Source organism: Loxodonta africana, chromosome 23 (assembly GCF_030014295.1).
Source record: "Loxodonta africana isolate mLoxAfr1 chromosome 23, mLoxAfr1.hap2, whole genome shotgun sequence".
Taxonomy (NCBI): Eukaryota; Metazoa; Chordata; class Mammalia; order Proboscidea; family Elephantidae; genus Loxodonta; species Loxodonta africana.
Window position 1 is genome coordinate 33,274,388 of NC_087364.1, and position 24,493 is coordinate 33,298,880.

A 24,493-nucleotide genomic window follows, 5' to 3' on the forward strand; every position below is an offset into this window, starting at 1 on the left:
AGGACTAGAAAAAACACTAAGAAGGAGATAGTAATTTTATCTCATGTCGACAGGGTAAGCTTCTTGTTTACCCAGCTTTTAGATAGTCATCTTTTAACAGCTCTTTGTTCCACCAGCACAGTTAACCCTATCAGTCTCAAAATGGTGAGAGGCTACAGCAGGGTACGCCTTTACATCACTTCATTCATGTGGATTCAGCATAGTGGCTGGCTCACAGCAAATTCAAGTTTTGTGTTTTGGAACTTTTTTGTTTTTTATTTTTTGATCCCCGGTTGATTGCTGGCAATTGTAGGTATCCTTTGTGATTTGTAGAAGAATCTTTAAATGGTGTCTTTACCTGTGTCTCCTGTGTGACTCTGTTTCCTCTCCTTTTACGAAACATCACTCAGAAGGCTTAGGGTTGGGACCCATCCCACTCCAGTATGCCCTTATTTAATTTAACCCTATTTCCACAGATACAGGGGTTAGGACTTGAACATATATTTTTGGGGTACACAATTCAATCCATAATAATACCTAGGACTGAAATTGCTGGGTCATATGAAAAGTCTATGTTTAGTTTATTGAAAAACCTCCACTGTTTTCCACAGAGCTGTACCATTTTACATTCCCACCAGCAATGTATGAGGGTTCCAATTTATACACATTCTCACCAACACTTGTTATTTTTCTTTTCTTAAAAAAAAAACTATAGCCATCATAGTAGTTTTAATTTGCGTTTACCTAATGACGAATGGGAAGCCCTGGTGGCGTAGTGGTTAAGTGCTACAGATGCTAACCAAAAGGTTTGAATCCTCCAGGTGCTCCTTGGAAACTCTATGCAGCAGTTCTACTCGGCCCTATAGGGTTGCTATGAGTCGGAATCGACTGGAGGGCAGTGGGTTTGGTTTTTTGGTTTTAATGATCAATGATGTTAAGCATCTTTTCATGTGCTTGTTGGCCATTTGTAGATCTTCTTTGGAGAATTGTCTATTCAAGCCTTTGCCCATTTTTTAGTTGGATTATTTGTCTTTTTGTTGTTGAGTTGTGGTAGTTCTTTATATATTCTGGATACCAGATTTTTATCTGATACATAATTTGCAAATATTTTCTCTTATTTTAAATGTTTTCTTTTTACTTTCTTTACAATGTCTTCTGATGCACAAGAATTTTTAATTTGGTGAAGTCCACTTTATCTATTCTTTCTTTTGTTCCTTGTGCTTTCGGTGTCATATCTATAAACCATTGCCAAATGCAAGGTCATGAAGATTTACCCTTATGGTTTCTTCTAAAAGATTCATAGTTTTAACTCTTATATTTAGGTCTTTGATCCATTTTGAGTTAATTTTTGTATATCACGAGAGGTAAGAGTCTAACTTCATTCTTCTGCATGTGGCTATCTACTTGTCCCAGCACCATTTGTTGAAGAGACCACCTTTTCCTCATTGAGTAGTCTTGGCACCCTTGCCAAAAATCAATTGACCGTAGATGTATGGGTTGAATTTTAGACTGTCAATCTTATGTCATTGATCAATGTCTATCTTTATGCAAGTATTACCCTGTTTTGATTACTGTAGCTTTTTAGCACATTTTGAAATTGGGAAGTGTGAGTCATCCAAATTTGTTTTTTTTTTTTCAAGACTGTTTTGGCTACTCAGAGTCCTTTTCAATTCCGTATGAATTTTAGGATTAGCTTTTCCATTTCTGCAGAAAAGCCATTGAGATTTTAATAGGAATTTCTTTAAATCAGTAGATTATATTGGGGAGTACTGCGATCTTAACATTATTAAGTCTTCCAAACTGTGAAGAAAGTATGCTTTTTTATTTATTTAGGCCTTCCTTAATTTCTTTAAGTAATGCTTTATAGTTTTCAATGTACAAGTCTATCACTTTCTCACTTAAATTTATTCCTAGGTATTTTACACTTTTACATGTTATTGTAAGTTAAATTGCTTTCTCAATTTCTCTTCCAGAATGTTCATTGTTGGTGTATAGAAACACAACTGACTTTTGCATGTTGATCTTTTACCCTCTGACTTTGCTGAAGTCACTTGTTTGTTCTAATAGCTTTTTCCTCAATTCTTTAGGGTTTTCTGTATATAAGTTAATGCCATCTGCAAATAGAGATAGCTTTAATTCTTCCTTTCCAATTTGGGTGTCTTTTATTTCTTTTTGTTGCCTGTTTGCTCTGGCTAGAATTTCCATAGTAAAGGTAAAAGTGGCAATCCTTGTCTTGTTTCTCTTCTTACAGGGAAATCTTTCAGTCTTTCCACATTGGATATGATGTCCGAAAAAACCAAACCTGGTGCTTTCAAATCGATTTACACTCATAACGACCCTATAGGACAGAGTAGAACTGCCCCATAGGGTTTCTAAGTTGTGGCTGGTGGATTTGAACTGTCAACCTTTTGGTTAACAGCTGAGGTCTTCACCACTCTGCCACCAGGGCTCCATTGACTATAATGTTAGCTGTGGGTTTTTCATGAATGCTCTTCATTGTGCTGATGAATTTGCCTTCTATTTCTAGTTTTCTGAAGGTTTTTAGCATTAAAGGGTTTTGGATTTTGTCAGATCCCTTTTCTGCATCAATTGAGATAATCATGTGATTTTATTCCTTCATTTTATTAATGTGTTGTGTTACATTGAGTAATTTTCTTATGGTGAACCACCTGTGCATTCCTGGGATTAATCATGCTTGGTCGTGGTGTATAATCTTTTTAATATGCTGCTGGGTCCTAGAGGTGTAGTGGCTAAGTGCTATGGCTGCTAACCAAAAGGTTGGCAGTTCGAATCCGCCAGGCACTCCTTGGAAACTCTATGAGGCAGTTCTACTCTGTCCAATAGGGTCGCTATGAGTTAGAATCAACTCTATGGCACTGGGTTTTTTAGTGGGTTTAGGGTCCAGTTTGCAAGTATTTTGTTGAGGATTTTTGCATCTATGTTTACAAGGGATGTTATTTTGTGGTTTTCTTTCCTTGTGATGCCTTTGTCTGCCTTTCGTATTAGGGTAATGCTGGCTTCGTAGAATGAGTTAGGAAATATTCTCTCTTCTGTTTTTTGGAAAAGTTTCAGAAGTATTGGCGTTAATTTTTCTTTGAATATTTGGTAGGATTCAACAGTAAAGCCATCTGATTCTGGGCTTTTCTTTGTCGGGAATTTTTTGATTAGTGATTCAGTCTCTTGACTTACCATGGGTCTGTTGAAATATTCTATGAGTCATTTGCTGTAGTCTGTGTTTCTAGGAACTTGTCCATTTCATCTAGGTTATCTAACTTGTTGGCATAAAATTGTTCATAGTATTCTCGTATATTCCTTTTAATTTCTGTAAAGTCTGCAGTCATGTCTCCATTTTCATTCCTGACTTTAGTAATTTGTGTCTTCTTCTTTTTTTTTTCTGTCCATCTAGCTTAAATATTCATCAATTTTATGGATCCCTTCAAAGAACCAACTTTTGGCTTGGCCGATTTTTCTTTTTTTTTTTTCTATTTCATTCATTTCTGTTCCAGTCTTTATTATTTCCCTTTTGTGATGACTTTGGGTTAATTTGCTCTTGTTTTTTTAGATCCTCAAGGTATAAAGTTAGGTTATTGATTTGAGATCTTTCTCTTTTAATATAGGTATTCGCAGCTAAAAAATTTTCCTCTGAGCACGTTATTTCATCCCACATGTTTGGTATGCTGTATTTTTGTTTTCATTCATCTCAAAGTATTTTCTAATTTCCCTAGTGATTTCTTCTTTGGCCTACAGGTTGTTTAAGAGTGTGTTGTTTAATTTATACATATCTGTGAACTTCCCAGTTTTACTGCTGTAATTTATTTCTGGTTTCATACCATTGTGGTTGGAAAAGATTCTTCTTATAGTTTCATTTTAAAAATTTTATTAAGAATTGCCTTGTGGACTAAGATATGGTCTATCATGGAGAATGATTCGTGTACAGTGCAGAAAAATGTGTATTTTACTGTTGGGTGTAGTGTTCTATTTGTGTCTATTAGGTCTAGTTGGTTTATGTATTGTTCAAGTCCTTATTTCCTTATTGATCTTCTGTCTGGTTGTTCTAGCCCTTTATTTCTGTCAATTTTTTGCTTCATATATTGTAAGTTTTGTATATGTTTATAATTGCTAAATCTTCTTGATGATTAACCTTTTTGTCAATATATAATGTCTTTTTAATCTTTTAACAAATTTGACTTAAAACATATACTTTTTTCTATTACTAGTAAAGCCATCCTAGCTCTCTTTGGTTACTATTTTCATGTGATTCCCCTTCTCCATCCTTTTACTTTCTACCTATTTGTGTCTTTTGATCTTAAGTGAGTCTTTTCAGGAGTGCATACAGATGGATTTTTTTGAAAATCCATTCTGCTCATCTCTGCCTTTTATTTGGAGAGTTTAATCCATTTACATTTAAAATAATCATTGATCACTGGTAAGGACAGACCTAAGGAGCACTGGTGGCACAGTGGTTAAAGTGATCAACTGCTAACTGAATGGGCAACAGTTCGAAACCACCAGTGGCTCCACAGGAGAAACATGTGGCAGTTTGCTTCTGTAGAGATTTACAGCCTTGGAAACCCTATGGGGTCACTATTACTTGGAACTGACTCGACAGCAGTGTGTTTATTTTATTTTTGGAAGGACAGATTTAGTTTGCATTTCACTATTTTTTTCTATATATCTTTTGTGTTCCTCAGTTCCTCCATTACAGCCTTTTTTTGTTGTTGTTGTTGCATCCATTTTGATTCCCTTCCCATTATTCTTTATGTATGTATTTTTAATTATTACCGTGAGGATTACAGTTAACATCCTAAATTTATGACAATCTAATTTGAATTAATACCAAGAAAAAAAATTATTATTATTTTTTTTAGTTTCAATAGGAGCCCTGGTGGCCCAGTAGTTAAGAGCTTGGCTGCTAACCAAAAAGGTCAGAAGTTCAAATCCACCAGCTCCCCCTTGGAAACCCTCTGACTATAAGTCAGAATCGACTCAAAGGCAACGGGTTTTGATTTTTTTGTTGTTGTTTTTGGTTAGCTTCAATAATACACAAAAACTCTGTAGTACACAAGAAGTCCTATACATCTCTGTACCTCTCTTTTTATGTTGTTATAGTCACAAATTACATATTTATACATTATTTGTCCATTGGCTTATGGATGTCTTTCAAATCATAGAAAAAATAAAAAGAGGAACCAAAAATACAATAATATCTGCTTTTATATTTATGTACATAGTTACCCTTACCAGTGTTCTTTATTTCTCCGTATGGTTTCAAGTTACTATCTAGTGTTCTTTCATTTCAGCCTGAAAGACTCCCTATAGCATTACTCATAGAGCAGGTCTACTAGTGACAAGTCCCTAGGCTTTTGCTTATATCTGAGTGTCTTAATTTCTCCTTCATTTCTGATGAATACTTGTAACAGATATAGAATTCTTGGCTGACAGTTCCCCTCCCCCCCCCCCCCAGCATTTTAAATATAGCATCCTACTGCCTTCTGGCCTCTGTGGTTCCTGGTGAGAAATTGGCTGTTAACCTTATTGAAGATCTGTTGTATGTGACCTGGGCACATTAACCAGTAAGCAAAGTATGCATGGGCTTACAGTAAGCAAGGTACACACAGCTAAATTGTGTTTACTTACTAATCCGTAGTGCACAATTTCACATGGGTTTCACCACAATTTTGATTAGCATTACACACTTAAAAATATCTTATGCGGGAGGGTATGGTTGGAAAAAAAAGCAGAAAGTGTGCATTATTTGTGTAAAAATGCAGTACATGCAGGAGCTTTTCAAAGTCCTTATCCTCCCCTCCCCCCTCAAATTTTCTCTCAGCATTTCCTCCCAGCATTTCCCTGCCAGGTTTTAGGTCTGTCTAGTGTTTGGTTTTTTTTTAGTGTTTGGTTTAGTGTTTGATCCAACTGTTGTTTTTTACCCTAGGCAGCAGCGGCTTGCTCCTTTTCGTTTGCCTGCGGATGTTTTCAAGTCATGCCCTCTATGTAGTGACCTTTCTACCTTGAGGCTTCCGAGTAAAAGCAAGCCCCTTGCATCAGTCCTTCTGTTACTGTGTGGAAACCCCAGATTCTTACTCGGCATGACTTGTATTGGCCAATAAACGAGAGACCTATGTGGGAGAACAAGAAAGGTACCTTTATGTCATTGTACAAGGAGATGGAGTCAGCCCGAGATGCTGCTGCCAAGACTGCTCACCAAGGGTGGGCAGGTAAGTTACTTCTAAAGGAGTTTACAAATAAGGAGTTCATACAAGTCATGTCAGCAACATTCTTAATCATACTAAGCAGGCACAATGGGGTTTACATATGGCCTCCAAGCAAAAACAGGATTTAAACACAAAGCTGGGGGGGGGGGGCAGTGAGGAGGCAGCAAAGGAAGTGATTTTTCAATACAACACTGTAGGGGAGAAAGTCAGGTAAAGAATACAGCACCGTGGGAGCTCTGCCTCACCTCTGGGAACCCACAAACAGGTTAAAACAGACAAGCACAATTCCTCAAGAACAAGGTCTGTTCTGCTTGCTCCAAAACTGGGTCATAATCACAGAGGCTGCTCTGGGGAGGGGAAGGGAAGTAGGGTTAGTTAAACTGCCACAAAGATCTCATACCTGTTTCAGTGTTTTTCTCCTGGTTAAGCTTTGGCTTGGTTGCTATAAACCTTTGACTAGCTTCTAGAGTTTCAATAAGGTTGATTCTGACAGTTTAACTGGCCTTTTTGGTGTTTCTGGGAATAGGGGAGATCTGTGCTGCACCATTTTTGTTGACATCACCTAAAATGATTCTTATACAGTCCTATAAATAAGTCCTAATGATGAAATTTTGAAATTAGGGCCTACATAAAGTACCTTGTCCAGGATCACCTCAGTAGTAAATTGTGGAGTCAGGATTCAAATGCATACCGTTTTTTACATTGTTACCTCATGAGGGTCTGTGCCCTGGAGCAGTGGAGCCAATGAAACATACTCCAAGTCAGAAAGAGTGAGAAAGTTTATTAAGGAGATGTGCACATCACTGGGGGCCCAGCAGCAACACAGGCTGTCTCTATGGAATTCCAAAGAACAATTTTACATTAGAGATTATATAGAATCTCACGAGTATTAGAAGTGCCTTTGTAGTCTGGAGATGGCCTGGCAGGAGGAGTTATGCATTACAGGATAGTGACAAAAGACTCTATTATACTAAAGAGATACTTATCAGATACCTGGGCTGTGATTTTCCTGTGGGGGTTGTAAGTCACAGGTGGTCCAACAGAAAAAAACAAAGTTATTTGCATCAGTTTAAAACAAAGAACAAAGTCATCAACATTAGGTCAAAACAAAATCTTTAACAGAGGTACGAGAAGGAGGAGGCAGGCAGAGGAAGGAGAAAAATTTACTGGTTCTTCATGGCATTAGTTATGTCAAGCTCTCAGTTGCCCGTTTTGAAAAAAGGAGAAAACATGCTGGGGAGTATTGGGATTACAACGTCACGTGTTTATATTGATCTTTGCCAAGATAGTCTTCTTCTTTTCTCATTTTATTCAGGGCCTGGGAGATCTGATTCTTTCCCACTACTTTAGTCTCTATTTAATGAATCTCAAATCTGTATCTCCAACCCTCACCTCTCTTGAATAAAACCAAATCCAGTGCCATCGAGTGGATTGGGACTCATAGCGACCCTATAGAACAGAATAGAACTGCGCCATAGAGTTTCCAAGGAGCGCCCGGCAGATTCGAACTGCCCACCCTTTGGTTAGCAGCTGTAGCACTTAACCACTATGCCACCACCTCTTTCAACTGGCAGATACATATTTCCAACTACTTGTGAACACTAATACAAACTTCAAACTTCAGTAAGTTTTAAGTTCAACTCATAATCTTACCCTACAGTTTTCCCAACTCCAAACCCTCACGAAATTTGATCCTTCCCCAGCCCTGGGAATTTTCCCAATTCCTCAGTTATTTGGCAGCGTCATCCACCCACCTCTCCCAAACTCAAACTTTGGAGGTGTTACTGCTGAGGGCATGGAGGCCCTCTGGACTCAATGGGTCCTTGTCTTTCTCTTGTAAGAACACACAGACAATTTTAGGTTCGGCTCTAACATGTTTATTTTACTTGTGACAAGTAAGAGGAGCCAGCAGGGGCTCATGTGGCTCAAAAGACTGACTCAAAAAGGGAAGCAAAGCTAGGGCTTACATGAGTTTGGTGGTAACAATAGAACAATGAATATCCAGTGGGTTTCTTTTAACTGACAGGTGGAAATGGCAGTGCATACTAATTAGGCTGCTGGGCATCTGGAATTCAAGATGGAATCTGCTGATAGTCAAGATGGAGTCCTCTCAGCAGGCCTTGGCATCACACATTATGGGATATAGCACAGGCATACTGATTTCCCACAATACATTGCCCTCTTCAGGGGCTAAGGAAGGTCAAACAGTGGTCACACCTTGTCTTTCTGCAAATGCGAGCCTGTAAAAGGGAAAGGGTGGAGCCAACAACTAATAGGTTCTTGCCCAGCAGACTAGCAAACTGAAGTCAGCCAGATTTGGGGTTGCAAGAACAGAAAGTTTTATTCAGAGTTTGCAAACTGGGAGGCAGGCAGGGTCTCAAGACCTAAGGCTGCCAGCTCCCTGAAGTAAGGCAGATTTGCTCCGTATACAGGGAGTGACATACATATTCATGAACAGTGAGGGCCAAATCTTCAGTCCTGCTGCGTGTGAGCGGTCCACCTAATTTTTGCGAATGAGTTTTTGCACAGGGCTTTAAAAATACTACACGCACAGCCTTAAAAAAAACGGGCCAGGGCTTGCTACTGGCAGGCAAGGTAAGTCATTTAAAAAAAAAAAACCTCATGTCGAGTCCATTCCGACTTATAGCGACCCTATAGTCAGAGTAGAACTGCCCCAGAGTTTCCAACCAGTGCCTGGCGGATTGGAACCTCCAACTTTTTAGTTAACAGCCGTAGCACTTAACCACTACACCACCAGGGTTTCCAGAAAGGTCACAGAGTAGGTAAATTTTAAGTGCCTGCCCTGCCTGGAAAAGGGAGGAAACCTGGTGAATCAACCAATCATGGTGAGGTGTTGTAAAAGTTGCAACAAAAATGTAACAAGAGTAGACTTTTCTGAAGAACAACTATTATGGGATGGTCAATAACCCTCTGCCTGCTTCAAAAACCAACCAAACCCACTGCCCTCCAGTCAATTCCGACTCATAGCGACCCTATAAGGCAGAGTAGAACTGCCCCATAAAGTTTCCAAGGAGCATCTGGCGGATTGGAATTGCCACCAGGGTTTCCAAGGGACTAGAAAAATACTAAGGAGGAAGCAGTAATTCATGGGTTGTTCTAACCTTATTTCAGGTTGGCAGGATGTGGATCCTATTTACACAAAGCTCTCTTGTTCCACCAGCAGAGTTAACCGTATTTGTCTCAGAGGTAGCCTCTTTGGCCAAATCTTTCCTGGAAAAAAATCCTGAAAAATATCTGGACACTTGGGCTGATGCTGGGAAGGAAATACCGCTGCTCATTCTCTCATCCCCGCAAGGGGCGCTTAGTTGCAGGGTGCAGAGTGCCGGGCGAGGCCTTTAGAGGCCGCGGGGCGGGGTTTTGCCTGCGCTAGCTCTGGGACTGCCCAGCGGCCAGCTGAGGTCAGAGCCGGATAGCAGAGGATCTGGAGCCCGAGTACCTGCAGCCCCCGGATCTCAGCCAGGTGCGTGAGGACCGCGGGTGGCCTGCGGGTTCTCCATTGTCCTTTCCAGGGTTGGGGAAGTCGGGAGCATTTTCTGGGTGGCCCTTCCTGCAGGGCGAAGGGAGTCCAGCTCCACCGTTTGGAAAGAATCCTGCTTTGCTTCCATGTGCTGTGCGACTTCCTTGTAGTCCTTTCCGGCATTCAAAGCTTTCAGTTTAAAGGGCCTGTTCACTTGGCGGGTCCGCCGGGAGTGTTGGCTTTTTAATTACTCATGGGACAGTCGAGGACGCGGTTCGTCTTCGGAACTGCCGGGGCCCTGCAAGACCCGTGGTGTACTCGGGTCGGGCCGGCGGCCTGGGGACTCCTCCTGCCTCGGGAAACCGGCAGGTTGCTGCAGAAATGAAATGCCTTTTATTTCCAGTGTGCCAAGAGGCTGTTCTTTCTGAAAGTTAGATTTCAAAGGAAGCTTGTACAAGGTACAATGTTTTGATGAATGATCAGGGAATGGAATCTGACCTAGTCATGATGAGTAGTTGGGAAAACATTTATGGGCTTGTTGAGATCCGAAGTTGAAAATAATACGTGCAAGGAATGCGGTATGACTCATCCATGGGTTCATGGAAGTGGAGCACTGTAGAGTTCAGCTTCTGGGAAAACAGGCGCAGCCAAGTGTTAGAGCTTAAGCTCTTTAGAGTCTGGAATGCAGAATTGCAATAAATGTATTAAAATATTCAAAGTGTGGTGTTCATCCTGAGTATGTATATTTGCATGTGCAGATTCTTAACACTGCGTTTGACAGGATCATTTATTTAGTAATGGCCTAGTGGTTAAGTGGTACAGCTGCCAATCAGAGGTCAGCAGTTTGAATCCACCAGGCACTCCTTGGAAACTTTGTGGGGCAGTTCTGTCTTGTCCTATAGGGTTGCTATGAGTCGGAATCCACTCCACGGCAATGGGTTTGTTTTTGTTTTCGTGCTCAGCTGCCAGCCAAATGATGGCAGTTTGGAAATCATCAGCCACTCCTTGGAAACCCTATGGGGCAGCTCTACTCTGTCCCATAGGGTCTGTACAGTTGGATTCCACTCCACCACAAAAGAGTGGGGGGTGGTGTTACTGGTCTGTGTACCAATGGTGGTGGGAGTGTTACCCAAATTGATGGATTTTGCTTCTTAGGGGTTTCCCAAGCACCTTAGAGAGGTGAGATATACATGCCATTTGAGCATCAGAAGGCTCTTCTATAATTCTAGGGTCTAATTAACATAGACTATATGAGCAAGAGGCTTGAATTTTTTCTTCAGTTCTTTCAGCTTGAGAAGCACTGAGTGTGTTCTTCACTTTTGGTTTTCTATTTCCAGCTCTTTACACGTCATTATAATACTTTGTTTTCTCGAGCTGCCCTTTGAAGTCTTCTGTTCAGTTCTTTTACTTCATCATTTCTTCCTTTTGCTTTAGCTGCTCGATGTTCGAGAGCAAGTTTCAGAGCCTCCTGTGACAGCCATCTTGGTCTTTCTTTCTGTCTTTTCAGTGACCTCTGGATTTCTTTGTGTATGATGTCCTTGATGTCATTCCACAACTTGTCTGGTCTTTGGTCACTAGCGTTCAATGCGTCAAATCTATTCTTGAGATGGTCTCTAAATTCGGGTGGGATATACTCAAGGTCGCCTTTTGGCTCTTGTAGACTTGCTATGGTTTTCTTCAGTTGCAACTTCAACTTGCATACGAGCGATTGACGATCTGTTCCACAGTCAGCCCCTGGCCTTGTTCTGACTGACGATATTGAGCTTTTCCATACTCTCTTTCCACAGATAGTCGGTTTGATTCCTGTGTATTCCATATGGCAAGGTCCATGTGTATAGCCGCTGTTTATGTTGGTGAAAAAAGGTGTTTGCAATGAAGAAGTCGTTGGTCTTGCAAAATTCTATCATTCGGTCTCCAGCATTTTTTCTATCACCAAGGCCATGTTTTCCAACCAGTGATCCTTTTTTGTTTCCAGCTTTTGCATTCAAATCACCAGTAATTATCGATGCATCCCGACTGCATGGTCGATCAATTTCAGACTGCAGAAGTGGATAAATATCTTCAGTTTCTTCATCTATGGCCTTAGTGGTTGGTGCGTAAATTTGAATAATAGTCTTATTGACTTGTCTTCTTTGTAGGCGTATGGATATTATCTTATCACTAACGGCATTGTACGTCAGGATAGATCTCGAAATACTCTTTTTGATGATGAATGCAACACCATTTGTCTTCAAGGTGTCATTCCTGGCATAGTAGACTATATAATTGTCCAATTCAAAATGGCCAATACCAGTCCATTTCAGCTCACTAATGATTTTTATGTGTTCCGTTTCATTTTGGACACTTTCCAATTTTCCTGGATTCATACTTCATACATTGCATGTTTCAATTTTTAATGGATGTTTGCAGCTGTTTCTTCTCACTTTGAGTAATGCCATATCAGCAAATGAAGGAAAAATCCAAGCCTTGGGTTGCAATAGTGAAGGATTCTATGGGGAAAATATTAAACAACACAGGAAGCATCAAAAGAAGGTGTAAGAGATACACAGAGTCATTATACCAAAAAGAATTAGTCGATGTTCAACCATTTCAAGAGGTAGCATAGGATCAGGAACCTGTGATACTGAAGGTAGAAGTCCAAGCTGTGCTGAAGACATTGGTTTAAAACAAGGCTCCAGGAATTGATGGAATATCAATTGAGATGTTTCAACAAACGGCTGCAGCACTGGAAGTACTCACTCGTCTATGCCAAGAAATCTGGAAGACAGCTACCTGGCCAACCAACCAGAAGAGATCCATATTTATGCCAGTTCCTAACAAAGGTGATCCAACCAAATGCGGAAATTATTGAACAATATCATTAATACCACACCTAAGCAAAATTTTGCTGAAGATCATTCAAAAGCAGCTGCAGCATTATATTGACAGGGAACTGCCAGAAATTCAGGCTGGATTCAGAAGAGGATGTGGAACCAGGTTTATCATTGCTGATGTCAGATGGACCCTGGCTGAAAGCAGAGAATACTAGAAGGATGTTTACTTGTATTATATTGACTATGCAAAGGCCTTGTGTCTACTGTGTCGACTGTGTGGATCATAACAATTTATGGATAACATTGCAAAGAACGGGAATTCCAAAACACTTAATTGTGCTCATAAAGAACCTTTACATAGATCAAGAGGCAGTTGTTGGGACAGATCAAGGGGATACTGAGTGCTTTAAAGTCAGGAAAGGTGTGTGTCAGGGCTGTATCCTTTCACCATAGCTATTCAAACTGTATGCTGAGTAAGTAATCTGAGAAGCCAGACTATATGAAGAAGAACAGGCCATGAGGATTGGAGGAAGACTCATTAACACCCTGTGTTATGCAGGTGACACAACCTTGCTTGCTGAAAGTGAAGAGGACTTGAAGCACTACTAACGAAGATCAAAGACCATAGCCTTCAATATGGATTACACCTCAACATACAGATAACAAAAATCCTCACAATTGGAGCAATAAGTCACATCATGATAAATGGAGAAAAGGTTGACGTTTTCAAAGATTTCATTTTACTTGGATCCACAATCAACAGCCATGGAAGCAGCAGTCAAGAAATCAAAAGATGCATTGGGCAAATGTGCTGCAAAGACCTCTTTGAAGTATTGAAAAGCAAAGACGTCACCTTGAAGACTAAGGTGCGCCCGACCCAAGCCATGGTATTTTCAATCGCATCATATGCGTGTGAAAGCTGGACAATGAATAAGGAAGACCGAAGAATTGACACCTTTGAATTATGGTGTTGGAGAAGAATATTGAATATACCACGGACTGCCAAAAGAATGAACAAATCTGTCTTGGAAGAAGTACGACCAGAATGCTCCTTAGAAGCAAGGATTGCGAGACTGTGTCTAACATACTTTGGACATGTTGTCAGGAGGGATCATTCCCTGTAGAAGGATATCATGCTTGGTAAAGTACAGGGTCAGCGGAAAAGAGGAAGACCCTCAATGAGATGGATTGACACAGGGACTGCAACAATGAGCTCAAGTATAACAATGATTGTAAGGATGGTGCGGGACTGGGTAGTGTTTTGTTCTGTGGTACATAGGGGGTCTCTATGAGTCAGAACTGACTCAATGGCACCTAACAACAAAAACGTATGAAGAAGAATGGGGCATCAGCATTGGAGGAATACTCGTTTACAACCTGTGTTGTAAGCAGATGACACAACCTTGCTTGCTGAAAGTGAAGAGGACTTGAAGCACTTAATGATGAAGATCAAAGAGCATAGCCTTCAGTATGGATTACACTTCAACATAAAAAAACAAAAATCTTCACAACTGGACTCATAAGCAACATCATGATAAATGGGGAAAAGATTGCATTTGTCAAGGATTTCTTTTTACTTGGATCCACAGTCAACACCCATGGAAGCAACAGTCAAGAAATCAAAAGATGCATTGCATTGGGCAAATCTGCTGCAAAAGACATCTTTAAGGTGTTCAAAAGCGAAGATATCACCTTGAAGACTAAGGTGCGCCCAACCCAAGCCATGGTATTTTCAGTCGCTTCATATGCATGAGAAAGGTCGACAATGAATAAGGAAAACCAAAGAAGAATTGATACCTTTGAATTGTGGTGTTGGTGAAGAATGTTGAATATACCGTGGACTGCCAAATGGACAAAAAAATCTATCTCGGAAGAAGTATGACCAGAATACTCCTTAGAAGCAAGGATGTTGAGACTGTGTATCACATACTTTGGACATGTTGTCAGGAAGGATCAGTCCCTGCAGAAGGACATAATGCTTGGTAAAGTAGAGGGGTAGCGAAAGAGAGAAAGACCCTTAACAAGATGGATTGACGCAATGGCTGCGACAGTAGGGTCAAGCATAACAAATATTGTGAGCATGGGGCAGGACTGGGCAGTGTTTCGTTCCGTGGTACATAGGGATGCTATGAGTTGGAACCGACTCGATGGCACCTAACAACAGGTTCTAACTGATGGTTGAAAGTTTTTTTTCTAATTGTGCTTTAGGTGAAAGTTTGCAGCTCGAATTAATTTCTCATTCAACAATTTATATACAAATTGTTTTAATACAGGGGTCCCCAGGATGCAGAAAATTCCACTACAGCTTGCTTGGCTTCCTCAGCTGCAATTTTGCATTAGAATCTCAGTTCCTTTGCTTACCTTGCAAAATCCTAAGAATGTTGCTGACATAACTGGTATGAACTCCCTACTTTTAAACCCCTTAAAAGTAACCTTCTCCCTTGCCCTCGGGGAGCAGTCTTGTCGGCAGCAGCTCTGACTGACTCCTTTTCTTGCACAACAAAATAAAGGTGCATTTCTGCCTTCCCACCCTGGTCTCTCATTTATTGGTCTGGCTTATCATGCTGAGCAGAACTTGGGGTTTCTACCCAGTAACACTCTTGGTGAACCAGCCAGAAGTCATCCACTTGGTTCCTGAGGTGGATCAGACAACAGAATGGCCCTGATGTCTGGTGCGACCAGGAGATTTCCCCTGGAGACCTTGGAGCAGCCCTGAAAGCTGATCCATCCCCGGCCCGAAAGATGACTCTGTGGGTGGCATGAAACTTGCCTGAGTTGTTTGGTAAGTACCTAGGTAAGGCCTTAGAAGAGGCTCAAGAAGCAGGAGAAATTGACTGTTGAGGGCATTAGGTACCTGAGTTTATTTGGTAAATAACAGGGTAATTCTTAGGTAAGGCCTTAGAAGAGTCCCAAGAAGTGGGAGGAATTGACTGTTGAGGGTAAATTGTTAGGTTAGCGCAACTGTGAGTGAGTAAGTGTCTGTATCCAGAGAATGGGGAATATTCAGGTGATCGCAGAATACCGCCTGCTAAGATGCATCCTTAAGAAATGGCAACAGAGTCTTGGACAGACATCGCGCTGGCAGCATGTTTGTCCATTTCCTACTTTTACCTTTTTGAATATATGCTGAATAAAACCTTTCTTTCTGTTTTACTAAAGTTGATGGTGTTTACGCCCTGCAACAGATAATGGTGTAGTTATTGCAGAGATTCTAAAGCCACAAATCCAGTCAACCTCGAGGAGGCCTGGCCTGTGGAACAGAAGCTGGCAAAGAGAGGTCCTATCTTCTGGACCCATGTGTTCGCACTCCTTGTCTCTTCGACACTGAAAGGGTGAGTGCTCTCGGGAAAAAAAGCCTTTGCTTATTCTTTTTGTTCTCTTAAGTTTTGTTTGGCGTATTTGTTTTGAAAAGTAGTTATTTGATTAAGGAGAATCTTCCTGAGATTTTTCCTTGATCATTTGGTTCAGAATGAGATTTACTAACTTTTCCGGTGAACCGCAGTTTAGCGTCTGTATTCAGGCGCTTCAAACATTAAAGAGGTAATTCTATTTTCAAAGAGCTCTGGGTTAATATAAACGGCAAAATTTGGGCACAGGTCGACGAGTAAAAGCCATTAGGATGGTCTCTGGTGCTCCTCATGAGCATTGAAGACTCCCATGACAAGCTAAGGTGGTCTCGAGACAGGCTAGAGCACTAGGCTGCCTGCCACCTGCGAGCCAACTCTTTTGGAAAACAAAGGTACACATTGGTCCAGGCGAAACACTGCCCAGACCCCTTGGTGTTGCCCATTAGAGTTCTTTTTGTGACTCAGAGAAAACCTGGGAAATAGTGCTCCGTTTTGCCAAATTCTCAGGACGAAATGATACCTCCTGACCTGTATTATGAAATTCTCAGGAGGAGTTGGTAGCTGCTAACCTATTTAATGAAATTTGTCAGAAGTGGTAGCTCCCTACCTGTTTTATGATATAGCTTCTCAATAAAGAATCACGATGTTAAAACTGAAATCATCAGTAGCTACTTTAAGGTACTTCCCAATTGAGGAACTAGTATATTTAAGATCTAAAATAAGTCTAGGTCTCTAGCCAGCAAAATGAATTAAGTTCAAAAAGAAGAAAACCAAAAGCTTGAACCTTAGAGCACGCCCCCCCCCCCCCCCCCACCAAGACATTGGTTTGGGTTCATATTTAAAAACACTACTAGAGGTAATTTGAAATTTCAGTGACTGCCAGTGACTGCTTTGGGAAAAAGCAGTCATTTGTATTGTCTTTTTTGGGAACTTGTGCTCGATGCTCAGGTTTTGTCAAAAGGTCTAATATTTCTCCATCTGAGACTCGGGCAAGTTTTATCTAGAACCTGTTTTTTCCATTGAATTGACCCAATCTTACCAAAAATTGCTATATACACTTTAAGAAACTAGTATTCCCATATCTTGTTTTTTTGTGGTACTGTCTGGTGAGTTTATGTGGTCTTCCTGTCTCCCTTTGTCCTGAGAGCTTGCTTCTGGTCTAGAACTTTGTGTCTTAGTTTCTGTCTTGTATTGATTGGAGGCTATGACTGATATAAATTGGTCTTTTTGGAAAGTACACTAAGAATCTTGAAAGCAAACCCTTTCTAAGTAGCTTAAGCTAGGTACTATGAAATGAATTTTTAAGGAAAATGAATTTAAAGGAAGAAGTATGATTTTGTCTTAAAGCAAAACCAGCAGTCCAAGAATGGAAAAGGAAGGCACAGGACAAGGACAAGCTGAGAACTGATGGATTCGTTTACAAAATTGCTAAAGAGCTCTGGTGTTTATTGGGTGGATAGCCCTTCAAAATGCCTAGGTCAACTTAAACATATGTAAATGAAGTGGGATGACCCAATCTTGTCTTCTATGAGTCAAGAGAGTGAGGGCAGAGCAGGATCAGACCTCCCCAACCCCCAGTCTCTGAAGTCATATAGCTCCAGGGAAGCTTTTGAAAGACCCCTTCCAACCAAGTGGAGACTTTTTTTTTTTTTAACTTTTATTGAGCTTCAAGTGAACGTTTACAAATCAAGTCAGTCTGTCACATATAAGTTTACATACATCTTACTCCGTACTCCCACTTGCTCTCCCCCTAATGAGTCACCCCTTCCGTCTCTCCTTTCGTGACAATTTTGCCAGCTTCCCACTCTCTCTATCCTCCCATCCCCCCTCCAGACAGGAGATGCCAACACAATCTCAAGTGCCAAGTGGAGACTTTTTCAGAGAAAAGAAAAGAAGAAGAAATTGCTACATTACTATATATATATAAAAAAAAACAAACCCAGTGCCGTCGAGTCGATTCCAACTCATAGCGACCCTATAGGACAGAGTACTGCCCCATAGAGTTTCCAAGGGGCGCCTGGTGGATTTGAACTGCCGACCCTTTGGTTAGCAGCCATAGCACTTAACCACTACACCACCAGGGTTTCCGTGCAGTACTATAAAAAAAACTTAGGTAGATCTCAATCATAAAAGAACTGTAAATAAGTTCTCTCTATTGTAGGGGAACTCTAAGAAGCCAAAAAAAAAAAAAAAAAGAGAAATCACAAGACGCACCTGAAATGGCCTGGAAAAATGTTTCCAACCCTAGCTGGAGACTTTAGGTTGTATCTATATCAGTGAACTCGTCAGTTGAACAGAGGCATTGTGATTTCCAAAGCAAGTTAACAAAATCCTTAACGGTTAAATTTAGATTGGGAAAATATGGGAAATAGTAAAAGTTGATTGAAAACTTAGAATGTTTAAACAGACTTTATTTCAACAGTTATGTTTCATGATATACAGGCTTAAAATAGTTTCCAAGACCGTTAAGGTAACTTACTGATATTAAATCGAGTTAGTAGATATTTGTCATAATTTGTTTATATACCTTTGCTTTTTATACCACAATAGAAAGGATGTCTGTGTGTACATATATATGTATATATATATATATATGTATGTATATACACACACATATGGATATGTATATTTAGGTCTGTTAACGAGTGTGTTCATTTTTGTCATTTAAAGAGATGTACTATAAGAGATGCAACAAAGATAACATTTAAGAAGTTTATTAAAAGAAATTTATTTGATATGGTCAGAAGTTTTATCTCTGTGACAGAAGTTTAATGGTTTAATTTATGAGGTTTTTTAGGAGCTTTAATGTTAAATAGTATATAAAAAAGTGAATTGGGTTTCTCACTGTCAAAATAACACAATTTCCTTTGATTTCTGAGTTGAAGTGTTAATTTATTCTTTGTGTAATCTGCCTCGAAGACAAAGGTTCAGTCTCTTATTAGATTCTTTGGACTTACGAAAAGGACTGTGACTAGACTGAATAAAGATTTCTAGAACTCTTGCATAGAAGCTGGTGGGTTCACAGACTGCAGCTGATTCGAAATCACGTGTAACAGAAATTAACTGCATGAGACTGAGTAAAGGAATACTATGGATTTTATGTGGGACTATTCTGATGCTTTGAGGTGCTACTTTCTGGATATAAGAAGCCATTTTCCTCTCTCCTAAATTATCTAACAAATGGGTTTAGATATTGTAACTCTTGAATTAAAATTCTTATTGATAAACTTAAAAAAATTGTAAATACCATAACCAGAGAAGTGTCTGAAATTTGTTCGAGCTATGATTTTACAAAACACAATAGCATTAAAATCCTGTTAGTTCTTTCACAGAACAATTTTGTACCTTAATAGTTAAATGTTATATTTATATTAATATGCAGTCTGAGGTTTTGCAGAGTGTAGTTGCTGTTAAGGCAAAAAGCTGCTGACCTGAAAAGCATTTACTGATGGTGCTTATGTATAAACAAACATCTCCTGAGATTTGTTTCCTTGGTTCAAAGACCTTAGGGTCATGGTTTCATTTGTTATTTCTGACAGCTGACTTAACATTATTGTTAGTGTTTCTGCTCTGCTTCCTAGTTAGTTTATAGTGCCTAGAATCTTAAAAACCAGATTGTGCCCAACCACCATTATTGAACATTTTTGGTCAAAGATTCTGTAGCGAGATCATGATCCAAAAGAAGGAACCATGATAAAAGTGTAGTTCTCCTGGAATTCAGGTTTCTGGCTTTCATGGAGGTTGGGGTAACCCACACTGGCCATCGCATTTGGGTGTCGTTTTAAACCTCAAGTTTTGAGAAAAAACTGGTTCCTGAAGCCACTTTTGAGTCAAACAATTGTCCAGATAAACTAATAAGACCATTTTGCTCTGGGCATTGTGCTTTTTTGAAGAATTCAGTCTGTTTTGGGAAACGGACTCCAAAGATTATACTGTGAACTATGTCTAGGGGAAATCGGTGCTTAGTTTAATTAGTCTTCAAGACAGTGTCATGAAATACCTGTCTGATTTTTGTAATCAAATTGTCACTCCCTTACTGTGCAGAAAATTATGTATCTTGAAGAAACCAAGTTCTTAGAGGAGATGGACCTCATGGTTCAGACTCCATTTTGTCTTAGACTCCACTTCTGCTTCTGAGAAAGTGATCCATGACTATTAATAGAAAAACCAGGGAGGGACAGCTTGCCCTTGGGAAGAACGCTTACCCAAAACCAAACCAAACCAAACCCAGTGCCGTCAAGTCTCCGACTCATAGCGACCCTACAGGACAGAGTAGAACTGCCCCATAGAGTTTCTAAGGAGCGCCTGGTGGATTCGAACTGCTGACCCTTTTGTTAGCAGCCGTAGCACTTAACCACTACGCCACCAGGGTTTCCAGAAGAACACTTAGTATGTTTTGAAGAGACTGACTGAAGACCTCCAATAGGAGAGGTCCATCCTGTATTATCTTGCTAGTTATGTATTCTCTAGTGGAAACTTGGTTGTCACATGTAAAGTTTTCTATACTTTCTGTTTTCTCTAGACAAACTTTGTGTGTTCTTTATGGACATTATGTTTTTATGTGGTGAATCCAACTGTACTAGTTTAGATGATCCCTTTCCAACTGATAGTGAATTTACGTGGCAATCCCTTGTTTAAATTCCTGCAGGATGCATGGGCAATGCACTTTGGAAATTTTAGGATTGCCTTTAGATATTCATAGTAATGATGCTAGTAAATATTGAAAAGGTAATGTTAAATTGTTACACTTTGTAAAGTGAGAGTCAAAAGGAAACCCATTGGTCCAATGCTCAAGGTGGGTTTGATAGGTTTAATTCCTATTATGGTATAGTTTAATTGGGGAAATCTTTAAGAAATTTATCAGTCACTATAGGACAAATAGACTAAGTTGCTAATGGGATGGAAGCACAACAGCAGTCTCTGACCTCACTAGCCAAGGTGACGTGAGATAACAAAATAGCCTTAGATTTTTTTTATTAGCCCAAGAAAGGGTAATCTGTACTGTAGCAAATACCTCTTGTTGTATTCAAATAAATAACACAGGAGAAGTAAAAAAGGATATACATAGAATTAGACAGCAAGCTACTTGGGTATATACTGTAACACCCTTACAAACATAAGATTTATCTGGTTAGTTACCTTCAAGAATAAATACACGAGCTAAATCGCTATTGCAAGGAGTAGTAATATTCTTAGTCTGCATCCTGATAGTATTAGGCATAATAAAAGATGTCTTCTATTGTCTCATATGTATAAGAAGGCTTCGGGCTAAAATGTTGATGTACACTGAGCCTGCTCACTTTGGCAATGCGATTGGTGGGAACTTTGTTCTTACTTAGATCCTGGTAAAGAACTTGATGGTATCTGGTAGAAAACCAGCACACTTAGTTTAAAGAGCCTGCCATAGCTGCCATTTAGGGGCTCGACTAAGTCCAGGTATTAATCATCAATGTGTTATTTACAGTTTCCAGTCAAAAGAAAAGAATGATTTAGGACATAATATTGGAGCCATTATTCCCTGTCCTTGAGCATAAAGAATGTGACCCAGCTGGAGCTGTATCACATTGAGCCATGAAGACACAATAGCTAGGCCCTGAGGTATAAAGACAATAGCTAGGGCAATCTCGAGAAACATCTTCTAGGAAAACATTCACAAAAACAGCATAAAACCCACTCTTAGCTTTTTCTTTTAACATTTAGTGAATAGTCAGTTGTAAACCATACTATATAGGCAAGAATTACCCATAATCCTTGTTCCTCTCCATCCAAATTACCAGCTAAAAAAAGAGGGGACACAATTCTAGTTTCAATATTTGCCCCCTCCCCAAGAACATGCCAGAAAATCCTGAGCTGGGCTGTTGTTAAGAGTGGATACTGGTCCTGAATGACCAATGTCACAAAAATGAAAATGAGGCAATAATACAGAAGTTCCCAGAATGCAGAAAATTCCCCTGCAGCTTGCTTGGCTTCCTCCCCCACAATTCTGCATTATAATCCTGGTTCCTTTGCTTACCTCAAAAATCTAGCATCTGTGTAGTATGATTAAGAATGTTACTAACATGTATGAACTCCCTACTTATGAACCCTTAAAAGTGACATTTCACCTTGCCCTCAGGGAGCAGCCTTGGTGGCAGCAACAGCTCTGACTGACTCCTTTCCTTGCAAAACAAAATAAAGTTGCCTTTTGTGTCTTCCCACCTCGGTCTCTCATTTATTGGCCAATATGAGTTATGTCAAGCAGAACCTAGAGTTTGCACTTGGTCACAGTTTTGTGACTTTGGTTGCAAACCCTGTGATGTGTTAACACTGTCCCTTTCCCCACCCTGGGTTCCCTGTTTCCGTCCCTCCATTCTTCCTGTCCTTTCCTGCCTTCTCATTGCTTTTGGGTGAGTGTTGTCCATTTGGTTTGGTATACGTGATTGAACTAAGAAGCACATTCCTCGTGTATGTTATTGTTTGTTTTATAGACCTGTCTAATCTTTGGCTGAAGGATGAACTTCAAGAGTGGCTTCAGCTCTGAGTTATCAGGGTATCTGGGGGCCATAGTCTCAGGGGTTCCTCCAGTATGTGTCAGACCAGTAAGTCTGGTCTTTTTGTGAATTTTGATTTTGTTCTGCATTTTCTTCTACTCTGTCAGGGACCCTCTATTGTGATCCCTGTTGGAGCTGCCACTGTATCTAGTTATTCTAGGCTCAGGCTGGTGGAGTCTGTGGTAGTTGTGGTCCATTAGTCCTTTGGACTAGTCTTTCCCTTCTGTCTTTGATTTTCTTCATTGCCTTTTGCTCTGGACGGTATGGGACCAGTAGATATTTCTTAGATGGCTGCTCACAAACTTTTTTTTTTTTTTTTTTTGTGCTTTAAGTGAAAGTTTACAAATCAAGTCAGTCTCTCACACAAAAATTTAAATGCACCTTGCTATATACTCTGGGTTTTGGTTTTATATTATTTTTTTTAGTTGCTCTTCCCCCAATGAGACAGCACACTCCTTCTCTCCACTCTCTATTTTCGTGCCCATTCAGCCAGCTCCTGACTCCCTCTGCCCTCCTATCTCCCCTCCAGACAGGAGCTGCCCACATAGTCTCGTGAGTCTACTTGATCCAAGAAGCTCACTCCTCACCAGTATCATTTTCTATCCCGTAGTCCAGTCTAATCCCTGCCTGAGAGTTGGCTTTGGGAATGGTTCCTGTATTGGGCTAACAGAAGGACTGGGGACCGTGACCTCCGGGGTCCTTCTAGTCTCAGTCAGACCATTAATTCTGGTCTTCTTATGAGAATTTTAGGTCTGCATTCCGCTGCTCTCCTGCTCCATCAGGGATTCTCTGTTGTGTTCCCTGTCAAGGCAGTCGTTGGTTGTAGCCGGGTACCATATAGTTCTTCTGGTTTCAGGCTAATGTAGTCTCTGGTTCATGTGGCCCTTTCTGTCTCTTGGGCTGATAATTACCTTGTATCTTTGGTGTTCTTCATTCTCCTTTGCTCTAGATGGGTTGAAACCAATTGATACATCTTAGATGGCCGCTTGCTAGCATTTAAGACCCCAGATGCCACTCTCCAAAGTGGAATGCAGAATGTTTTCTTAATATATTTTAGTATCCCGGTTGACCTAGATGCCCCCTGAAACCATGTTTCCCAAATCCCCACCCCGTTATGCTGGCCTTTGAAGCGTTCAGTATATTTAGGAAACTTCTTTGCTTTTGGTTTAGTCCAGTTGTGCTGACCTCTCCTGTATTATGTGTTGTCTTCCCTTCACCTGAAATAGTTCTTGTTTAACTAATTAATGAATTCCCCTCCACGCTATCGTAACCACCAAAAAGTATTTTCCTCTCTGTTTAAACTATTTCTTGAGTTCTTGTAACACTGCTCTTATACAATATTTGTCCTTTTGCAACTGACTGATTTCACTTGGCATAATGCCTTCCATATTCCTCTGTGTTGTGAAATGTTTCACGGATTCATCGTTGTTCTTTATCAATGTGTAGTATTCCATTGTGTGAATGTACCATAATTTATGTATCCATTCATTTGTTGATGGGCACCTAGGTTGCTTCCATCTTTTTGCTATTGTAAACAGTGCTGCGATGAACATAGGTGTGCATTTATCTGTTTGTGTAAAGGCTCTTATTTCCCTAGGAGATATTCCAAGGAGTGGGGTTGCTGGATCGTATGGTAGTTCTATTTCTAGCTTTTTAAGGAAGGGCCAAATCAATTTCCAAAGTGGTTGTACCATTTTGCATTACCACCAACAGTGTATAAGTGTTCCAGTCTATCCTCAACCTCTCCAACATTTATTATTTTGTGTTTTCTGGATTAATGCCAGCCTTGTTGGAGTGAGATGAAATCTCATTGTGGTTTCGATTTGCGTTTCCCTGATGGCTAATGATCCTGAGCATTTCTTCACGTATCTGTTAGCTGTCTGAATGTCTTCTTTGGTGAATTGTCTGTTCATATCCTTTGCCCATTTTTAGATGGGTTTTTTGTCTTTTTAAAAAAATTTTTATTGTGCTTTTAGTGAAAGTTTACAAACCAAGTCAGTCTCACATACAAAAACTTATATACACCTTGCCGTATACTCCTAGTTGCTCTCCCTCTAATGAGACAGCACACTCTTTCTCTCCACTCTCTATTTCCATGTCCATTTGGCAAGCTTCTGCCCCCCTCTGCCCT

General features: G+C 40.2%; 1 protein-coding gene across 7 annotated transcripts in view; it reads left to right on the forward strand.

Moving 5' to 3' along the window:
- Positions 1–9,550: 9,550 nt before the first annotated feature.
- Positions 9,551–24,493, forward strand: part of PARP4 (poly(ADP-ribose) polymerase family member 4) — a 260,869-nt gene continuing 245,926 nt past the window's right edge. Inside the window, exons 1-3 of one of the 7 annotated variants that reach the window (XM_064275424.1) lie at positions 9,591–9,675; positions 15,078–15,267; positions 15,645–15,817. The gene's annotated coding sequence lies outside the window, so the exon portion shown is untranslated. Of the gene's footprint in view, positions 9,676–15,057; positions 15,268–15,644; positions 15,818–24,493 lie in introns of all 7 variants that reach the window. The other 6 variants (XM_064275427.1, XM_064275430.1, XM_064275425.1 and 3 more) reach the window with 6 other exon arrangements.